Source organism: Asterias rubens, chromosome 8 (assembly GCF_902459465.1).
Source record: "Asterias rubens chromosome 8, eAstRub1.3, whole genome shotgun sequence".
NCBI classification, from domain to species: Eukaryota; Metazoa; Echinodermata; class Asteroidea; order Forcipulatida; family Asteriidae; genus Asterias; species Asterias rubens.
Genome location: NC_047069.1, coordinates 13,393,325 through 13,399,806, shown reverse-complemented (window position 1 = coordinate 13,399,806; position 6,482 = coordinate 13,393,325). Strand labels below are relative to the sequence as shown.

The 6,482-nt window shown below is 35.9% G+C and overlaps 1 long non-coding RNA gene across 1 annotated transcript; it reads right to left on the bottom strand.

The window, feature by feature from the left end:
* Positions 1–3,262: 3,262 nt before the first annotated feature.
* Positions 3,263–6,013, bottom strand: LOC117293753. Its single transcript, XR_004519469.1, has 2 exons — positions 5,931–6,013; positions 3,263–4,754 (listed from the first exon to the last, which is right to left on the bottom strand). It is a non-coding gene; the product is annotated as an uncharacterized LOC117293753 (long non-coding RNA).
* Between the last annotated feature and the right edge of the window lie 469 nt (positions 6,014–6,482).

Genomic DNA, 6,482 nt, shown 5'->3' with positions numbered 1-6,482 from the left:
AAAAATCTTCTTGTTAAAGACTTTTTAAGGAGAGTTGCAGATGCCAACACAAGACTAGGGCGAAAATGACTTCAATTTAGAAACACTCCTATAAAAATACCCACTTAATAATTTGGACAATGACCAATTCACCACAATACAATAAAAATTATGTGTTAAAGGCAGTGGACACTATTGGTAATTACTCAAAATAACTATTAGCATAAAACCTTACTTGGTGACGAGTATGGGGAGCTGTTGATGGTATAAAACATTGTGAGAGAACGGCTCCCTTTAAAGTAACGTAGTTTTTGAGAAAGAAGTTAATTTCCACGAATTTGATCTCGAGACCTCAAGTTTAGAATTTGAGGTCTTGAAATCAAGCATCTGAAAGCACACAGCTTCGTGTGACAAGGGTGTTTTTTTCTTTCATAGTTATCTTGCAACTCCGACGACCAATTGAGCTCAAGTCTTCATAGGTTTGTTATTTTATGCATTTATGTTAAGATACATCAAGTGAGAAGACTGGTCTTTGACAATTTCCAATAGTGTCCGGTGTCTTCAAACAAACTAATCAATAACAAGATCAAATTCAAATTGGAATATTAATGTTACTATACTATAAACTGATACATGTGGCTGTCTTTTGATGAATATGCAAACTCTGTGCATTGCTTGAAAGAGATGGTACTTGAATGTGCGACAGACTCTGCAGTACTGAGTGCTTTCCTGATGGCGTGTCTTGGTCCATGACTACTCCATAATGTTCTCTTGTCAGAAGATTGACACCAAATGAATGATGACAAGTAGTTTAGCATTAACTATACAATGTTTCCATTGGCTTCGGTGGAAATAGTTTAAGTCGTCAGAGAATAGACTCTGAAAGTATTTGTCACTACAATGTACATGTACATGTACCCACCATTGAATCTTAAATTCGATCCACAAAAGTTCTCTTTTAAAAGTGTTTGCACAATGATTTGCTGCTCAGACATATATAAGGTCATTAGTTACAATTTCATATTTTTTATGACCATGGTCAAAAAAAAAAAAAAAACGCATAAGTTACAACAAATCAAAGATGAATGTTTGACTTTGAAAATGATTGTCCCTTTTTGCCACACAACTACCTTTAAGACTGGTCTTGATCAATAAACCCACTCACCACAGGAGCTTTAAAAAAAATGCAAAAGAAGTTTCATCAGACCCAAACCCATACTTATTGCAATTAAGCCTCATATGGTTCTGAGCAGACATTTCATGATAATCTTTCTTAATATTTCTGCATTGTATAAGACACACTGGAAACGTTTGGTAATATTGTCAAAGAGCGGTATTCTCATTTTGTGTATCCCAACAATAAATGTTCACTGTACATGACATTGACATGCATAAAATAACAAAGTATGTGAACATTTTGACTCAATTGGACAACAAAGTTATTTGACCAAAATGAAAGAGACACCCTTGTTGCACAAGTGTGTGTGCTTTCAGAAGCCTAATAAAAGGCTTCAGTTTAGTTATAATTGACCTCTTTCTAAAAAACTATGTTACTTCAGCACAAATTCTTTGCTTTCAGATGACTTCAAAAGGCTTCAGACCTAATGTCTTTTAATATTTCAGTGAGAAATTAACTTTTTTCTCAAACAAATTTACTTCAGAAGGAGCCGTTTCTCACAATGTTTTATACTATTGACAGCATCCCATTGCACGACAATCTAGTCAGCTTTTATGCTAACAATTATTTTGAGTAATTACCAATAGTATCCAATGCCTTAAAATAATCATACAATGTCAGGCCTGGAATACACGCCGCCACTGAGGCCATGGGCTCCCTTGCCCCTGGTTTAGCCCTTTGTGCCCCTTCAAAAGTTTCCCAATGACTTTAAACTTTGGAAATAGAAGTGCCCTTTGTAGAATGAAAATTGCCTTGCCCTTTCAGAGATGAAATTCCAGGCCTGCACTGTATATAAATCATTTAAACACTCTTTGATAAAACTCTTGATACATTTCAGGAAATTTACAGGGTGAACAGAATACACTGTAATTATTTATAGGCATACACCAATTCATCCCACTACACAGATAATGTACAATCTGTAAAAGTTAAGCTTTGCTGAAGGCCTCTCTTGGTCCACATAGCGTGCTCTTAGAAATTCTTACACCAAATGAATGTTGACGTAGCTAAGTTAAGCATTTCACTATAATCATCAGTAATTTCACAAAAAGCCAAAAATATGAAAAAACAGCCAAAAACTTCACACAACTTTACAGCCAGGAAGAGGCATTTTGTTTTTAAATTTAGTGAACACTCTTTTACCAAACCGTTTTAGACAAACTTTTAAAAGGAATTTAAATTATTTCAGATCTTTACCTCACTGGTATGTAAAACTTCAAAGATTAAACCGGGAATAGTCTTCAAACCATTATTTTCAAACCTTGCTCAACTTTTTTTTGGGTCCTTTGTAAAATTGCTGACAAAATGCATGCGTAGGTAATCTTAGGATTCTACACTTACTATTGAGATACCAAAATCATTTAATTTATTTCATTAACAATGGCTTATGTGAAATAGTTTAAGTCGGAGAATAGACTCTGAAGTGTAGATTCATTAAACTTTACTTAGCCTCTAGCCAACACACTTTCTCACTCCATTTGCACAGTTATTTATTGCTCAGAACTATAAGGTCATTAACAGCAAATTCGTATTTCTAATAATCAAATCAATTGAACGAAAAATGCATTACAAATTCAAAACATTTGAATTTTTTTTTTCCTTTGAAATAAAAGTTTCTTTTGGCCAAGCAGATTCAGTTAACCACATTTACCAGGATCTCCAAAATATGCAAAAGCATTTTTACGAGACCCATACAAATTGCAGTATGGACTGCAAACAGTTCTGAGCACAGTGACAACTGTTGCTTCAGTAAAAATCAGTAATGATTGTTGTAAAACTACCATGTTCCTATTGTTAGATGTTAAACTTGCATCAAGCATAAAGAATAATAATTTTGGTTGTACCCTTACACCTATGTGTGTTAACACAATAATAATAATAATAATAATAATAATAATAATAATAATAATAATAATAATAATAATAATAATAATAAGACTTGTAATGTGCACATATCCACCCTGCTGGGTGTTCCAGGCGCAGTACTTTCCCCGATTCCTGTGAAAAGTCCACTCGAGATGATTGACCTAATTTGATTGGTTACAAACAATTCATATATGATGATTTTGCTTGTCATTGTTCGCTTGATTTTTTTATTTTTTTTTTGCTGATTTTAAACTTAATTTTATATCTTGTTGTTTTTGCTGATTATCTATATTTTAAATGTTTCTCTGTATTAGCGCCATGGAGCATTTTCTTGATGGATATAGCTATATTAATTTTTACTATTATTAATATTATTATTAGAGTGAAGCATGCAATTACTACAGATAAAATAGTATCAAAAATCATTGAGGTGTATAAGTGTGTGGTTTGTGTGAGAGGCCGACTAATGGGTGGAGGATCTTGGTTAAAATGTCTGGTCTCGTTGTAGGTTGTTGAAACCCTGAACGCCACAATTGGATAGAGGGGAACATCGGGCTTGTGTATTTACGGTTCACCTTAGAAACAAGGCAGGAAAATGCAGAGGTCTTATGGTGGCAGGACATGCGTGTGCTGATGGCTTGCAGCGCGACTGGTTGCTGATCTTGTGCTTGATGGCCTAGATGGGGTTTCTTGGTAAGTGTCTGCAAGTGTTGGCCAACAAAATCAGTCTACTTGAAGTCAAGTCAGAGGTGTTGACCACAGTCAACCTAAACTACAAACCCTAACCCTAACCTGAACTCAACCCTAGTCCTAACCTTAAAAGTCCCTATCCAGGGATAGCTAACTTTCAAGAACCTAAAACTACCAGAGAACCAACCAAAGTAAGCTAAAGAATGCGGCCAACTAAGCTCTACCTCAAGACCAATCCATCTACTTCATGTCAGCCTACAACTACAAGGGACAACACCACTGTGGTCATATCCACCTCTGAGTATGACCACAAGGCGACTTAAATTCTGTCGACCTACACTTGCAGATGCCTACCAAGAACCGCTACATTTGCAGAATTAATTTCTAGCGGGTGCGCCATCTCGTGTATGATGAGTGCGAGCCGAAGTTGCAGAGCTTATCAGGTTTTTGTGCAGTACGTGATTCGTGCTGCACAACGTCAACGTTGTTTTCATTGGCACGTTTTGTAAATCATTAGCTGCGCTTTCATACCGTGCCTTCGTTCATCCTCGTGAAGGACGTGAACTTATTGTCGATCCTTACACACACTTAAAGACCTCAATGATTTTTGACACTATGTTATCTGTAGAAATTGCGTGGTCCATTCGAAAAACATCATGTAGATTACACATAAACAATAAAAATATGCCATTGATCTTGAGTGGACTTAAATAAGTTGATGCTGCATGACTTTTGCAGAACCATTAACGAAATTTTAACCCTGATTGTGATTACATAGGAAAGGTAGCTCAACAACAACCATTACTGATATTTACTGAAGCAACAGTTGGCACTGTTATTGTTAACTAAAGAGTACCTTTGCATAGATTAACAGAATACATGTTTATTGATACAATTGGATCCATTTCTGGATGCATTCTACACACTGACCTGATTCCATTCTTTTTCTTGCAAGCTTGAGTGCAGATCCGACCTTGTGTGTTGACACAATTAATGATAATGCTTGATTTCAGATCAAAGCATCTTGGCAGCTCAACAACATCTGCAAATAAAGTATTAAGAACTTCCATAATTGAATTGAATTGAAATGGTTTTAAATAGTTTATTGATAAAAACATTATTGCAGCATAAAGTCAGAGGTGAACAAAGACAATTTTTACAGAAGGATATTTACAAAAGACATTTAATAGACTGGGGATAACATTCCGTATGGCGCCACCACTTTTTCACTAATTTTTACAAAAAAGGATATCTCATTGAGGTAAATTAGATACTATATTAGGATAACTTTCCGTATGGCGCCACCACTTTTTCACTCATTTTTACAAAAAGGGATATATCAATCAGGTAAATTAGATACTATATTATTTTATTTAGAATGAAAAAGTGGTGGCGCCATACGGAAACTTTTCCCTATATTATTTCATATCAAATGAAAAAGTGGTGGCGCCATACGGAAACTTTTCCCAGACCTAAAATTTGGGGGGTGGGGATTGCCCTCCTACCTGGTGATTGTAAAACCTGACGTAGGAATGAAAAACCTAAAACGTGGGAGAATAAAAAACCTAAGACAAGATTCAAAAACGCAAGATGGCTGGGGTCGGCATAAAAACGTGTGTTTCTATTAAAAAATTAAAAAATGGTTCCACCTCCTACCTATGTATGGAGAGAGATAGACAAGAAGTGGAGGGACTTTTTTGACGTTATTTGGCACTATCTGTATCCGTCTGTATTGTTGAGTCGGCAAATACGTGTCTAAATACACATCACACCAGCTTTGCGCATTGTGTGGATGGGATGGCAATTTTAGAATTCATTCATTCAGATCATTCAGACAATGAATGAATGAAATATTATTAATGATTATTATGATTTAAATACATCTGGAATGATTAGAATTCTTTTTGAACATCGTATTGCTCTATTATTAAAATACTAGCTCCCAATTAATCTTGAGTGGTAGGCTGTTTACTGAATACTGTGGCCGTTCGCCTGACAAGTGTACGCAGGTCCTTTACATGAAAATGTACATGTGAAATACACGCAAGTGAACGAAGTGTCGTCATCACAGTATTAGCACAGATTCTGAAGGAAGTTCGCAGCTTTTGTATATGTATTTTATTTAGGTGCAAATATCCGAAGAACACCGTTCAAGCCGAACAGCGGATTTTACGGAAATGCATTTCGACAGATGGAACTTAAAACAAAATAGATTTACCTTTCCTGAGTGAAATTTGGAACTGCGTCACGAAGTACTCCTAGAACTAGGCGGGTAGGCTGGTTCCACTTTTACGTCTTTCCTGCAACGCAAACGTATAAAATGGCGCTGCTCAACTCGCGCATGCGCACAGCGTGTTAACCCCAGCAGCGGCGGGGTCACCGCTTTTGTTCGACGTCAAAATGTTTTTAACCAATGGCATCGCCGTATTTGTGTGACGAAATAAATGAATATTGATGTTTAAGCTGTTGTAGTCTTTTAACCAGCAGTTAATTTAGCTGTTATTACTTTTCTTGGCTATATTTCAGCATTACAGTCTGAAAAAGTTATGTCTTTTTTGCAAATTATTGATTCTTTTTCATACCGATATTTACATTGAAGTCTGGGTTTCCCAAAAGACAAACAGTTAGCTTTGTCATTTCACAAACCACAAACGGACGAGGTTGTTACTATTTATTTAATTTGTCCAGTCAAAAAAGAGGAGACTCTTTGCTTGGCAAATAAAACCACACAATTTGTATCTAGGGACTGTTTACATCGCGCACAGAGAGG